This window comes from Mytilus galloprovincialis, chromosome 11 (genome assembly GCF_965363235.1).
Source record: "Mytilus galloprovincialis chromosome 11, xbMytGall1.hap1.1, whole genome shotgun sequence".
NCBI lineage: Eukaryota > Metazoa > Mollusca > Bivalvia > Mytilida > Mytilidae > Mytilus > Mytilus galloprovincialis.
The window spans coordinates 73,511,283-73,527,670 of NC_134848.1; the positions used below are offsets into that span (position 1 = coordinate 73,511,283).

General features: G+C 32.8%; 1 long non-coding RNA gene across 1 annotated transcript; it reads right to left on the reverse strand.

Moving 5' to 3' along the window:
• Positions 1-892: 892 nt before the first annotated feature.
• LOC143051379 (uncharacterized) lies at positions 893-3,998 on the reverse strand. Its single transcript, XR_012970733.1, has 3 exons — positions 2,042-3,998; positions 1,753-1,875; positions 893-1,237 (listed from the first exon to the last, which is right to left on the reverse strand). It is a non-coding gene; the product is annotated as an uncharacterized LOC143051379 (long non-coding RNA).
• Positions 3,999-16,388: the final 12,390 nt, after the last annotated feature.

Here is a 16,388-nt window from a genome sequence, read left to right on the forward strand (position 1 = left end):
TTATTAATTGTCAGTTAAGCAAACTCTAGTTTAACATCACAATATCAGTTTCTTTTATATAATGAAGAACAATAGCAATTAGCTACACTATTCTTCTTAAAACATGTAGGTATTCAGATTCATTAATATTTTCATAGCAATGTTTCTATCAAATGCTTGAATTTTTTGTTTATGTCCATATGTAAAATCCTACTAGTGCATATGTTCCGGGCCATATGAGTATTTGGACCATACGCGTATGGTCATGACCATATAGGTATATATTCATATGGTAGGGGTAATTAACACTGTTACAATTTACTTTTAATACTAATAAATAATTAAAAATTCTTTTGTTTTTATCACTTCTTTTTAATCCTACTGTTTTTAATATATAACTACCCCAAGGGTGACTGGGGTATAGAAATATGGTCACTTGGTCTTCTCCCGACCGGCAGTAAAACGCTTGCCGAAGTGGGGCGTCCGTTTGGCTGTGCGGGATGTATCAAGTTCGCAGTCACGTCCGTCAGAAGGGGACGTTAAATCCGATGCCTCGTGTAAAGAGAGTGCCACGCTCTTTGCACGTTAAGAACCCTTGCAACAACTCTTTGAGGGGTCCGTAGGTGGCCTGTTGCAAGGCAAAATTTCTGTCCCTATCCAATATACCCTCATTTTCCAGTGGCAGTCCAAATTTCCCCGACCATCATCCTAGATGGCCTCTATTACAACAACCTACCTATTGTATTTATTGTGAACTTGTTCTCGTCCTGAATATGCATGAAATATTTGCCACTGGACGTTAAGCAACCAACAATCAATCAATTTAATATATAACTGGATTCATAATGGTATACAATTGTCTGTCTGTCCACAGTGTGAAAAAACAACTACATTCCTATAGTAAAGTGTACCTCTAGATTACATATATTTGGTAATTGAAAATGAATATATAATACCATACACCTAGATACTGTAATACCTTGGACTGTTTCAAAACATTTTTTGAAACATTTTTTTTTCACAATAAATCAATCCCTTGGAAAATACACAGTCAAAGTTTTAATTCAATAATCTGTCATGTATCATATTCCTTAACTGTCTGTCTTTCCTTAATTGTTTTCTTCTATTCTCTTGCACATGATTTTCATATTCAGTCTTTGCTGCCATGTCCTCAATTTTTGTGTTTAATATAGTTTCTATGTGTCTCATGGCACTCAACTCTTCCTTTTGTTTATTGCTAAATAATGAGGTGTTTGTCCTACAATTACAAAAAAATAATATGGTTAATACATTGCTTGTCAATGTGATGTCTGGTGTTTTTTTTATGAAAATATTCTGTTGGTTTTTTTCATGGACATTTTCAGTTGTCAAATCATTAGGTTTTTTTATGAAAATATTCTGTTGTTTTTTTCATGAGCATGTTCAGTTGTCAAATCATTAGGAATTTATTTTTATCACACATAATACTAAACAATTTTTTTCCCAAGGAAATTGTACATCAATTACAAAAAAAAAAAAAAAATAATTTAGTTAATTACATTTAATATTTGTAGATGTGATGTCTGTTGGTTTTTTTTTTCATGGAAATAATTTTGTTTGTCTATGTGATGTCTGTTGGTGTTTTTTTCATGGAAATAATTTTGTTTGTCCATGTGATGTCTGTTGGATTTTTTTCATAAAAATAATTTTGTTATCTTCATCATTAATGATATGTGATCACACATAAAACTGAACAAATTTACAGGAATTAGATTTAATGTCAAATGCACTTACCCTTTGTCTTCTTGTCCATTTTGAGTCGTTCTTTGTCTTTTGTCTATATGTTCATTGTCATTTTTCTTTTCCTCTTGAGTTCTTTTTCTGTTCTCTGACAGTAAAATCAAATTCCTATTATTTCTGAAAAAATCAAAAAATATCATTATCATAATAATCTTTCTACAAACCTGTCAAAGTGTTTGATAAATTTCTCAGTTTTTTTAAACATAACATGTACAACAATTATTTGAATAAATTGGTGTTTGATTACATAGTAAATAAATTCAGCTATGTGACTTATACTTACACGAAGCGTTGGTTGTTTTCCCTTTTGCAATATAATAAATATTCTGATAGTCTTTGTTTTACATTTTCAGATGTGAAAATAACAGTTATATATTAAATCTTTCTCTTTTTTGTGTAGGGGAGGAGGTATATGAAATATGTATTGCTCTAATCTATTCAAAAAATATAAAGAAAATGTATGTTTTTTTTATTAAAACTATTCAAAAATATTTATCTCAATATTTATCATACTCACATTTTGACTTGTTTTTCTGTCATTTCGATTTCTTATTTTATCTCAGTAGTAGATCCAAATTTTTGTGATAAGAATCAAAATATTTTTTTTTTCCTTTTATAATGCTAACCGTATGCCCTATTTACTTCTATTGTTTTCTCTAGAATCTCCTCCCAAAAAACAATTTAACATAATATCAAATGACTATTTTTTTTTAATATATTAAACTTTCTTTGTTTGATCTTTACATTTTTTTTAAAATTATTTTTTTTCTTTGTGTACCCTTCTCAACAATGTGCATTTTGTAATATTTAGCTTCTTTTTTATGGCCCCTTGTGGTTTTTATATGAATATATAATATATTTTATAAGTTGGTCACAATATAAAGATGTATGACCTATCTTATAGTTCATTTAATACTAGGTCACCTTGTTATTACATGTCATTGGGAAAAAAACGTCTGGACTTACCACTAGTTTATTGAACTTTCTCGACCTTCCCTTTATATTGTATTATGATCTATTTGACTGTTTATTAATTTATCTACATTTTGCTGATATCTAATGATATTTATGTATCTAACATATGTTCCAAAATTTGACCAAAATTACACCATATATCTTTCAGGAATATACATTTTCAATAGATCATTCAAGGGACCAAAGAAAGCATAACTATTATATAAGAATTAACCATTGTTTATATATATAGAACGTTTACAAAGTTCAATAAACTTTGCAAAGTCCTTTTTTTAAGATATAATACCAAAGTAACCTATAGATCATTCAACTTTATATCTTGATTTTAACAAATATTGACACCTATTCATCCATACTATCCTTACAAATACCATTCATATATCTATCAACTCCCCTCTATAGGTCATGATGTATGAATATTTAACACCATTATATATTTTGTTTAGTCATTGGTAGTGTCCATCATTATTAGGTAAGCTAGTGTCCCCGTATTAATGTCTATTTAATAGATACATAAACTTATTATAAATGTTTAAGAAATATCACAATTCGCATCAGAAATATAAATACATGTAGGAGGAGAAATTTATTTCATCACAAAAAAAAACAAATTCCATCATTATTAGGTAAGCTGGTGTCCCTGCATACTTACAGTATTGCATAATACACACGAATACCTTGTGTAATACATGGACATCTTACAGTATTGAGATATACACATTGACACCTTGTGTAATACATGGACACCTAACAGTATTGTGAAACACACATGGACACCTGGTGTAATACTTACAGTATTGCGAAATACACATGGACACCTTGCGTAATACATGGACACTACAGTATTGTGAAATACATACGGACAACATTATTTCGAAATACATGGACCCCCAAGTGACCCCTTATGTAGTCTGGTCACTGTAAACTTGAATTAATTCAGGTACTTCGTCCGAATTTTGTGTAGTCATGACTGTGTTGGCTTATAAACGGTGTATGCAAGGTCAGTATAATTAAAGTGCATAAATCTGTCAAAATCGTTTTCGTGAACAGTGGAATCAAGACTAAGATAAAATGTCATCAGTGACTTATAACATTTATCAAGAATATTGATCACATGAATGTATTTTAGATGTATCCCATAAACGTCTAGCACTTGTATGTTTGGTATGTATGTCACAATATCTCTTATTGTCTTTGGAGATATTTCATTGAACGAAATATATAAACTGTCTAGTTTAGTGCACAAAGATACAGCATGAAAGTCACAGTCTTTCAAATTTAAACATGTAGAATCTCCAGATTAGGCATAAACTGTAAAAAACACGTAGTTGAAATGGAAGTCTGGCATAAGTTTAACCAAGTAAGATTTCTGGCACAACTCAGTTTTGAAACACTGCTAAAATCAAAAGCCGGACGTCCACCAGTATATTTTGAGTAACCAATATTTAAAACTCTGAAGCTCCTATAGTGCTGAAAAATGTAAGGTGAATCCTCCTCTTTAATCACTAAAGGCCCATAAAACTAAAAAATACTCCATAGTGTAGGTGTAAATTGTATCAGGTTATAAAATTTTCTACAAACTCGGTTTACATTCAGTAAGAGATCCTCTAAGTCAATGAAAAAGAAGATTCGAATTAGAGGGACATCAGGTAGGTCTTCTATTGGAAACCATCTATAGCCATCACTGAAATACATGAAATGGGTATTTTCAGTGTCTTAGAATAGAATTAAAGCAAAACTGAACTATAAATATATGAACAGAAAATGTTCTTGAAGTAAAATTGAGTTTATGGACTTGAAAATTATGAAAAGTGCTCTTGTTTTTTTAATTATTCTTTTTGTAAAAGTATGACTGTGATAAAGTGTTCAATTTCCCATTAAAATGATTGGAATGAACACTAAAATTAATCTGGTGTATCTACATTGAAAATGTTAAATGAGAGTATTATACTGTTTTATCTCCTTTTACACCCAATTTTTCAGTGCAGGTTCAAATTAGTACCGCATGAATTAAGAAATAATGTAATTAGATGCTACCTCCAGGGGGTATTTGCAACAAGGTATGATAATTCTATCGGAATATACATTAAAAGGGCTGAAAAATTACTTACATTTCTGCCATGGCTTCATACTATCTCCATTAGTAAACTTTTGTCATGTGACCCAGAATCCGTCAATTTCATTGAGATCACTATAATTCTGAATACAACATTGTATTTGGAGATATATCATTTTAATACTACTGTTTAGGCAAATTTGAAGATAATTAAGCCTGGTTAAGTATATAGGGAGATAGAACATTGCAGCACGTAACTATTGACACCCATAACTCATTTCCACTGTAAAATGGACTTATAACATTATAATATTCACACGACGAAGTGCTAAATTACAGAGGCCTAAGTTACATGTACAAACCACTTCACCACAGACTTTCCGAATTGATTTTCCTCTAAGTTCAGTATTTAACTGATTTTACTTTTTACTTCCAATAAATCTTCATTTTTAAATAAAATGACACATTTCCTAAACTTTAATAGAATATATGTATTGAAAAGTTAATATTCCAAGATATTTCTCTTATATATTCAGACTGATTATTTGTGACTTTGTGTGACTTTATGTCCTGTGACCTTCTGTCCATTTACCACGTGATACTATCAGATTATTACATGGCATTTTTCATATCGCATGTATTATCAGCCCTAGGTTCAATATCAGCCCAAGAGCCGCACGGCTCGAGGGCTGATATTGACCGAGGGCTGATAATACATGCGATATGAAAAATGACATGTTATGATCTTTTTATCATATGCTTCAACACTAGAGAAAAACAAGAATGTGTCCTCAGTACACGAATGCCCCACTCGCACTATCATTTTCCATGTTCAGTGGACCGTGAAATTGGGGTAAAAACTCTAATTTGGCATTAAAATTAGAAAGATCATATCATAGGGGACATGTGTACTAAGTTTGAAGTCGATTGGACTTAAACTTCATCAAAAACTACCTTGACCAAAAACTTTAACCTGAAGCGGGACAGACGGACGGACGAACGAACGGACAGACGGACGGACGCACAGACCAGAAAACATAATGCCCCTCTACTATCGTAGGTGGGGCATAATAACAGATTCATATATTGATCCTTTTACGTGGTTCCCGAAGTTAAAAGAGTAAAAAAGTTCACGGCCGTCGGGCACAAAATTTGATACATTAAATATGAAACCTTTCTATCATATGCCTCAGAGAGAGAGAGAAATTTTTTTTAATATGGACGAATCGGCAAAAAAATAATTCAACAAAATACCTAATGATCAGTGTTTGGAAAAGTCAACTTTTTAAAGAAACTTTCTAAATTATGTTTCAGAAAAACTTAAAAATGCATTTATTAAATAATTTGTTTGTTTTTTTTAATTTTTATTTTTTTATTATTTTAAACAATATACTTTCCAGTATTCAAATAATTGTTTTGTACATTGTTTTGTACATTACTTTGTAATGTTTTTCACTGAAAACGTAGCATTGAGGTGTATTTTCCGGAATTGGCCGAGTATTACCGGAATGCCATGTGATAACGTTACGGAAAGGCATGTGGTAACAATCGAAGCATGTGATAAACTTTTCATATCAGCCCGCGAAGCACCAATTCGAAAAAGATGGAATTTACGTCAATTTAATGCTATTATCATACGGTAAAATTTATATGTTATTTAGTCTTAAGTATATGATGAATACAGGTTACACAGGTAGATAGAAATAATGTTGTCATTTGTAGTATGTGATAGTTATTTACGAAAAAAAGGATACGAAACGAAAAACGTATACTCTTTATGGTTTTTATTCAGTGAGAACATTCATTCGTAGATGAGTGAAACAAAGAAAGGTATTAACAACTTTTGACAAGCAACGTAGATGACTGAAAGATTACAGGTAAATATTACAGGTCATTACGTAAAACAAATGGAAGTTTTAACGACCTTGACTGGCTATAAAGCCCTTGCACGGTCGATTACGTAAAACGGACCATGATTTTGTCATTTATAGTATATGCGTATTGTCTGTTGAAAAAATCATTGCAATCGTAAATGACATATTATGGTTGAACGTGCAAGGGCTGTATAATCCAGCCAAGCTGTTCAAAACTTCAATTTGTTTGACATATCATCAATGTAAGTCAGAGTCTCTTATTTACCATGTCTTAACAGGGACATGTATTATACGAAAAAGGCACCCCAACGGTGACTGGGGTATAGAAATATGGTCACTTGGTCTTCTCCCGACCGGCAGTAAAACGCTTGCCGAAGTGGGGCGTCCGTTTGGCTGTGCGGGATGTATCAAGTTCGCAGTTACGTTCGGTTCGCTCTTTGCACGTTAAGAACCCTTGCAACAACTCTTTGAGGGGTCCGTAGGTGGCCTGTTGCAAAATTTCTGTCCCTATCCAATGTACCCTCATTTTCCAGTGGCAGTCCAATTTTCCCCGACCATCATCCCAGATGGCCTCTATTGTATCGGTTGTATTTATTGTGAACTTGTTCTCGTCCTGAATATGCATGAAATATTTGCCACTGGACGTTAAGCAACCAACAATCAATCAATACGAAAAAGGCGTAGTCAAATAGGTAAGGTACACTGAAAATATTTTGGTCATCTTCAGTATGTAATAATATCATTATTATGAACACTTACGCTTCATCCTATAAACCCGTTTCCTATCCGTTGGAAAATATTGAAAAGATATGATAGGAGTTTTTTTGTGAATCTTACGATTGGACATAATTTGAAGATTAAACGAATACGGTTATATCCGGGTCACTCAGGTAAGCTGAAAATAAGTTTATCATTTACAGTATTATGCAATTTTACATGTGACCTTTGGCAGCCATAGTGGAAGCAAAAACCAAGTCATCATTAAAATTCATAGACATTGACAGTTGACCGTCTTTCACTTGGCAAAACACATCTGATCTGGAGTAGTGCTGGTTCTGATACGTTTGCAATATCAAAATCGTCAGTAAAATGTAGAATGCTACTTGGAGTATACACATTACAAGCAAATAGACATCGTTTTAACCAATTTGAGGTAGACCCATCTTGTCCGCTGTGTAAACAAGGACCAGAGGACATAACTCACTTTCTTGTCCTGTGTCAACATCTTACTACAGTCCGACAACCATTTATGGAAGGCCTGAAAACTGTTATGCGGGAAATGTTACCAGATCTACATTTAAACGGATAGTAGCTACGATTTTCATTAATATTACTTTTTTAAACTATATGCTGAATTTTGTACAAAAAGTAAAATAATTATGATTAAAACAATTACTGGTTACGTTCCATTAAGCATTTAGAAGCTTTTTAACGTTTAACACCTACATTTATTTATTATCTATAGATAATAATTCGATGTTAAGCCCAACCCTTATTCATATGACCTTTACTCTTCAGTTCCCAATGCGCAATCGCACATTGTGCCTCGAAGGGAAAATGGTCGAACAGGGGAATATTATCGCGGAAATGGTACGCGAATTTACAGTTTCAGCGAGAAAAGAAACAAAAGAAACAAAAAAGAGGTGCAGACAAGTTATTGTAAATTAAAAATAAAAAACGTCGATGAGATCGGTCATTAAAATCACTCAAAACACCTGCGGCGCAGGCAAAGTCAAACAGAAGTAGCCGACGGTTTGCGTAATGTTTACATTTCTTAAATTTTCCAGATCACATGAAAAGAAATCTCAACGTGATCATAATTGTCAAAAATATGTTTATAAATTTACGGGCAGTAATCTCCCACCTTAGAAGAAATTGGAAATCAACTTCCTAAACTTTAGTATTATTCTTCAAGTGTATCCTTCATGGAGGCCCCGATTTAACACACAAACACGTGTATACATTATCGGCATGGTTTGGTCATACAAATGTAATAACAAGTGTACAATATCGCCGTTGTTGGAGAATCTTGAGTCGGAATAATATGCCGGTATTTGTTATATTTTTTATTTACATAATTTGATAAATGGCGTCAAATATGTACGTTTAATAAAGAGTAATTATCAAATATGTAAGAAAACAAAAAGCACGTGTTCGTATCTATATATATCTTGGTTAGCTCACTCGCTATGTCGGCAAAGTTCGGGAAGTAAACTCGATGCATAATTAATGAGATGAATAGGCACACAACACGATATGAATTATCAATTATTTACACTTCTGTAGTTTATGAAAACATTCTAGCGATCTTATTGCTTATATTTAGTACATATCTTTGATTTTAGCAGCTTTAAAACTTGTTCATAATTTTGTCAAAATCGTAGCTACTATCCCTTTAATATGGGTTTTAAGCTTCTCAAGTTTACAAGTTTAAATTCATTCAGGGTCAATGCAATACCAGGCCGAGGAAGGCCAATCCATCTTCCCGTACCCACTTCTTGAGGTGAACGGACAGAAAGTCATAGGACAAAGGGTCACAAATAATTTTTAGAAAATTGTTAAAATATATTTTGAAATATTTTCTTGTTATTTCAAAGATTTATTTTAACATTAAGGAAATTGCTCATAAACCTTGATAAATGAAAATGCATGACATTTTATTCATTCAAAGTGTATATTTATTGTGAAAATGAGCCATTTAAGTTGTTTTCATAACAATTATTTTATCATTATTATTAATGATAATAAATTTTAATTACAAAGTTACTTCTTATAAACTTCAAGAAAATACAAAAAGAATATTTTCAGAAATAGGTGTTTTCTTGTTCAAAGAAAAATAATCTCAAATCTAAATTGTGACTTTTTGTCCGTGATTGTTTGTCATTTGACTTTCTGTCCGCATTCCTTCGCAATGCTAAAATTTCGTCCTCACACTGGGGTTACTCAAGGTTGAGAAAGTCCTGATTAATGGCGTCCTCCTTATGTGGTAATAACCACTGTGCCTGTACCATGAAAATCTGACCACAATACTGATGAAAACCACGTTGACGCATCAGGGTGGTCCTGTTATGAGTACATCATGACATTCAAGTGGTCGGAAAGAGCGTGACGACGCACGTTCCGTGTTGCAACATGAACGCACTTGCACGTTTATAACCCTTGTAACTTATCTTTAAGGAGCCGTAGGTGGCCTATTGCAAGGCTAAATTTTTGTCCCTATCCAGCACACCCTCATTTTACAGGGACAGTCTAATAAAGACAACAGTCATATACCACTGTTTGAAACTCAAAAAATCGTTAGAAAATAACAAATCCTGGTTACAATCTAAAACTGAGGGAAACGCATTAAATATTTCCCCGACCATCATTCCGAATGGCCTTTTTTATGACGAGACAAACTTATTGAATTTTTTCATTAACATGTTCTCGTCCTGAACATGCATGCAATATTTGCCACTGAACGCTAAGCAACCAACAATCAATCATGTTACAACAAGACAACCTCTCACTGAACAGTACCGGTCCCTCTGGCTCGCTACCCCGTCATTTTCTCTGTTTTACTCCTTGGGCATACATAGTATGCAGGCTCAGCTGCTAAATAGACTAGGTTGACAGCTTTTGGGATTTTGGCGCTTCTCTCACTTTAAGTGTATCAACCAGTTTGGTTAGTTCGGGTTAAAAAAAGAGACTTCGGCAAGCTTGGCCTCTGGAGGTGTCTTCTCCATCCTGTGGGTCTAGAAGAACATCCTCACCACCTGCTCATCTACTAGGGATGGACTTCAACTATACATGATTGTTTTAATCAGACTCTGAAGTGTAAAAAGTACATTGTTTGGGACTTGATTAGTGTCATTTGGTTTTTGCTCTTTATTCGATGAAAACAAAGCAGTTCTTGATTTTTCTGTTCTTAGCATCAGCGAAAACTGCATTATTGCACCATTTCCTTCATTATGCGTACCCCTTAACATAATCGATTGCCTCATCAGAATCTATCGCTAAGTTCAAGGTCGTGAATTTGACCATTATCGTATAACCTTCCTCAACTGTGATGATGTACTAAAAATTTTGATTATTGCAATAGTCTGATGGATAATTCGTTGATGTAAAACTTCCTACTGGTCCATTAAAATTCCTCCACATGCACCTGTGCTATCACTTAAATGCAGAAGTATTATGTTTTTCAAACGTTGGCGATACAGAAAGCTTTAAGCTTCTTTTTTTTAAATTCTTTTTTTTATTTTATAGATTTAAGGAAGCATTAGAACAAATGGTTAAAAAAATAATTTATGAATAGGAGACAGGAATGGCTAACTTAAACAGAAGTATTTAAATTTGGAATCTTATGTGTGTCTAAATAAGGCTGAGTTTATCTATGCTTGGAACAAGATATCGTATAGCGGGTTATTTTCGCGGGTATATATAAGTTGGCGATTTTATCTGTTAGCGATTTTATCTATACCTTTGCATGAAATTCAGAGAAAAGTGACACCCCACGAAATTAATCCGCTATACGGTAATCTTAAGTATTTCAAATAATTCATATAATGGACGTTAAGCAACCATCAATCAATACAATATATCCCAAATTGCCACAATAACATCATATAAATTTCAGAGATGGAGTAATGCTTTGCATTTCACACATTTTACCGTATACCTTTGCGAATGTCGTTCCTAAGTTCTTTGTTCCATGCCAAACATCAAAAGAATGTTTGATTTCAGGGACTTATTTTTAAATAAACAAAGGCTTTAGGTGATTGTCAAATGTGAAATGTATTGCAATTTGCTATGAATAGTAGTTAAATTTTTTATATGTGTTCAATTACCTATACAATAATTAATCTGTAAAGTTGTATATATTTTGAAGATCGTTGGAATTCCAAATTAGAAACTGTCCTAGTGGACTTAGTTTACAAAGTGAATACACAAAAATAGATATGTCCTACATTTGTACTTCAGGTTAATAACGGTTACAATGTAAAAATGGACGCAGTGAATCAAAAGACTACAATTATGAAAGATTATCGTTATAAATGAATGTATAAAAGGTCATTCATACAACTCTAACATATATAAACGATTTGTTATGCGGTTTGTATGAAAATTACTCCGCATAATACCTGAGTCTCGAATGACAACATAAAATGTGCTACGAACTCGCGGTAAAATCATTACGAAAACATTGCGGGAATTATAGAATACAAAAATGATCTGCACAAACTATTTGCATTAAACAACGTAATAACTTGTATCTCGAAAGTAAATTAAGTTAAATAGCTTCGGCACTACACTGCCTCCCGTCAAATAAAGAATTCTGTCCGCAGAATTAAAAATGAACAATTTAACATTTATCAAACTTTTTGCAAAAGTTAATCATGAATTCAATCAATATTAGCACTAACCAAAAATGTATCATTAAAATTAAAAATTTAATTAACCTCTTCCCTCAAATTTTAAAGAATCTTTTCTTATTCATACAAACATAGACAAGCGCAATAAAACAATATTCAATTTTTTAAAACAATGTTTATATAAATAAAATGTTTATCTGTAGTAAAGTTTTCTTTTTATTGGAAGTGTCACTACACTTTTAATTTTCTTTGTACAAATGTTTTCATTTTCTAATTTCTTTTCAGCTGACTTCAACTCTTTCTTTAGCTCTTCTTTTCTCTTTTCCATTTTTCTATAAAATTTCCAAATCTCAGGCATTCTTATTTGTGTCTTTCCTCCAATTCTTGTATTTCCTTCTTGTGGGTTTCTTTCCTGTATTCTTCCTCCATTTCTTTTATTTTGTTTTTAAGTTCCTCAATTTGTTGATTCCTTCCATCTATATGTACATTTATCTCTACTTCCACAATGGCAACTTCTTCCTCGCTGATGGTGATTTCTTCATCATAATCTGGGATGAATTCTTCCTTGCATTTCTCTTTAATTTCTGATTTAGTGTTGAAGGTGTAATTAAAGGTGTTGTTGTGATAACACTGTCACTACCAATCTTTACGTTATATTGGTGTGTACCTTTTGAAAGGTATGTACAACAGATTCCTCTCTGAGATGCTTTCCTGTCATGGCATTAAGCATAATTTCTCCATTTTCCCTCAGTAAGTGTCTTAAAGTTGCAGATATTGCATAGATAGGGAATTTGGTTGTTCGGAGTACGTCAAAAAATAAAGTGTTGCATAGCTCCTTTCTTGTTTATATGTTTAAAATTACAAAGCCTACACTGCCATACTTTGGTTCATATGACGACTGACACTCTATACATAAAAAAATATCAATAACTAAAAATTTGTTTTAAAATTTACAGATTTGAAATATTCTACTGGGAACTTGCTTTTGCCCCATATTGTTTAAAGTCATTTTATTTTCAAATAAACACTGTTTATAGTGCATGTTATGTCTAATCTGTTGACCAACGGCACATTTGGAAATCCCCTTAGCAGTGCGTTTATCCTTTTGAATATCATCTCCATCATCGTTTACATCATATATCAAACTATACATTTTAGGTCAAAGTCCAACAAATTCCTTTATGGTGGTACCTGGAAAGATATGCTGCAAATATAATAATTGTTATGTCAGACATTTATATTTGTTTTAATGTAACCTAGACATTTAGTTTTCTTAGTTTTCCTTCTACAATTTACTATTTTAAAGTTCAGTTCTAGCGAAGTCTTATAGTTTAATGTTATTCCTCGGATTTAACAGCATGTCAAGTTTCCATCTTTATCGGGAAGTTTCAGTTAATAATCGTAATTCTCATTGTTTAATGTTGTTCCTCGGATTTTTCAGCATGTCAAGTTTCCATCTTTATCGGGATTCTTCAGTTTATAACCGTAATTCTTATAGTTTGATATTATTCCTCAGATTTTACAGCATGTCAAGTTTCCATCTTGATATATAGTCTTTCGAGAACCGTACGGTAAAAGGAAATGGTATTATTATTAATAATTTTATTTACCAGTAATTATCGATTGTTTTATATTACATTTAAGATATATCTATATTTATTATTGTTTTTGTTAATTTTGTGTCGATGGTAGCTTCATTAACCTCTTTCAAGGGTTCACATCAAAATACGTAATTGATACACCCACAAACCATTCATCGTAACTTTTTCTTTTTGTTCATCGTAGTAGTAGCATCCACATCAACACAGGAACTACTAACCTGTATGAAAGAATATGCCGTGTGTCGTTGCAGTGGGGTGATATAATAGTGTAGGTGTGCTTTTAGCACTAACCTAAAATTGAGTAGGGACGTAAAGGTAGTTCGAGCCCTGGGAGATTGTGACTGTGCAATATGTTACAAAAAGGCTTTACCAGTGGTTGCCAATGTGGATAATCCCACTTGTAAGTGGGTTTGTGAGAATTCTGTGTGTGGTAAGTCTTAAAAATTAACACATCATCTTTATCGTCTTTTGGTGACTGGAGACGATTGTACAGTATCACCGTCAACATCTTATCTGGCACATAGAATTTAAATGCTGAGTATACAGCACATCAGAACAAACATTTGAGACCTCCCTGTTGAGATAATTTAAACGCAGAGTACTGAGATTGAGACTAAAGCCAGTGAAGGTGCACCCTAAAATGTAGGACAAAAAAATCTCAATAACAGGATTAATATGACATGTTGTTGTTCGTCCAGTAGACATATAAAAACACAAGACTAATTAATTCAATAATTGTATTTTAAATCAAATAAATACTTATACAGTAAAGGTCAGATTTAATATTAAATGTGCAAAAATAACAAAGGATAAAAGTTACAATATATATATAAAATAAAATAAGCAGCAACATATTCATTTACAAGCTTTAAGTATAAATTATGTAGTGGTTAAATGCTTAATTCTTTTTTGTACGATTTATGGTATTCATTAAATAAATAAATAAATAAAAACCTGTCCAATACTTAACTGCTGATAACTTTCTTCTATTTCATAGCTTGAATAATCTTATATTTCGAAAATATTTTGGCAGCCAACATCATAGCTAAAGGGAAACCATCCAAATAGTTATTGCGATCCGAATTTTTAACCCCTGTTATTTTCCAGTAATGACAATGTGGTTGGTCCTTTATTTCTGATTTCAAAAATCTGTTATTCTTTATAACTAAATCCTTATACACATTTGATGCAATGACTCGTGTCGATTCTCTTGGTAGAAGTTGGCATATTGTTATTGACTTAATCTCAAATCGGGTTGTCAATGTTTGAGATAATAAAATCAGCCGTAACCCCAATTCATCTGTCGTATCTTCAGAGGCTCCTAAAATATCCAAATCGTTACCACCAACGTGAACAATTACATGTTCGGGACGATTTGTCTCTATAAAGACAAAATAGTTTGCACATGATCGATCTAAATTTGAAACTTTTCCGCCGCCGATCCCAAGACATTTGACCTCACAGTTCATGAAGTTGAAATTATGTAATGCATGTCTATTATAAACTGATTGATTGTTGGTTGCTTAACGTCCAGTGGCAAATATTTCATGCATATTTAGGACGAGAACAAGTTCACAATAAATACTATAGGTAGGTTGATACGATAGAGGCCATATGGGATGATGGTCGGGGAAATTTGTACTGCCACTGGAAAATGAGGGTAAATTGGATAGGGACCGAAATTGTGCCTTGCAACAGGCCACCTACGGACTCCTCAAAGAGTTGTTGCAAGGGTTCTTAACGTGCAAAGAGCGTGGCACTCTCTTTACACGACTGACGAGGCATCGGATTTAACGTCCCCCTTCTGACCAGACGTGACTGCGAACTTGATACATCCCGCACAGCCAAACGGACGCCCCACTTCGTTAAGCGTTTTTCTGCCGGTCGTGAGAAGACCAAGTGACCATATTTCTATACCCCAGTCACCCTTGGCGATTCTATTATAAATAAAAGTTCCCAATCTACGAACGTGTGAACTACCAACTACGACAATTTTCATCGCAAAATTATACAGTCTCTCTAATTAAACTATAATTTTATTTTCTGGCGCTTCAGCTGACCAAAATCACTCACTGGATCTAATACAATATTCTCTGGATACTTTTTCTTTTACTTATGTAGGAACCGTTCCGTCAAAAGTAATACAAGAGAACCTTTCAATAAAACTACAATGTTCTTTAAACTCTGGAAATCTCAAGCAGGTAGGTGCAAATTACGACAAATTACGGACATATAAATTACAATGTCAAATCACATATTAAAGTTACCTAATTATCGACAGAATATAATTCTTTTCCTTCACAAATCACAATATAATCGTATTATTTAAATCACAAATTAAGCAGAATGTAATATAATAATTTTTAGTTCCAAAATTTTCCTGCCACTTCTAACTGCAACTGAAGCGCCTTCTGAGATCATATAACATGACCAGGGGAAGGAATAACTTGGTATTTGCGTTTCTCCCGAATAAGGACAAAGAGTTATGTCGCTTTCCATAGTATCGCCTAGTTTGCCAAAAAATCATTTTAAATAAAAATTAGCATTTAATTATTTTTTATGTCAGTAAATGTATGCATTATGATTTTGTTGTTGATGTTTTTTTTTGTGTTACAGTTTGAAATAAAGAATACAAAGAGATAGAATAAAACCCCCAAAAAAACAGGGATTATCTTTATGATCAGGTTATAATTTAAATTTTTGTTTTGAAATTTAGATGTAACCAAGTATATTTGTTGACAGTCAACTTCCAGATGCAAGAACAATGTGTGGT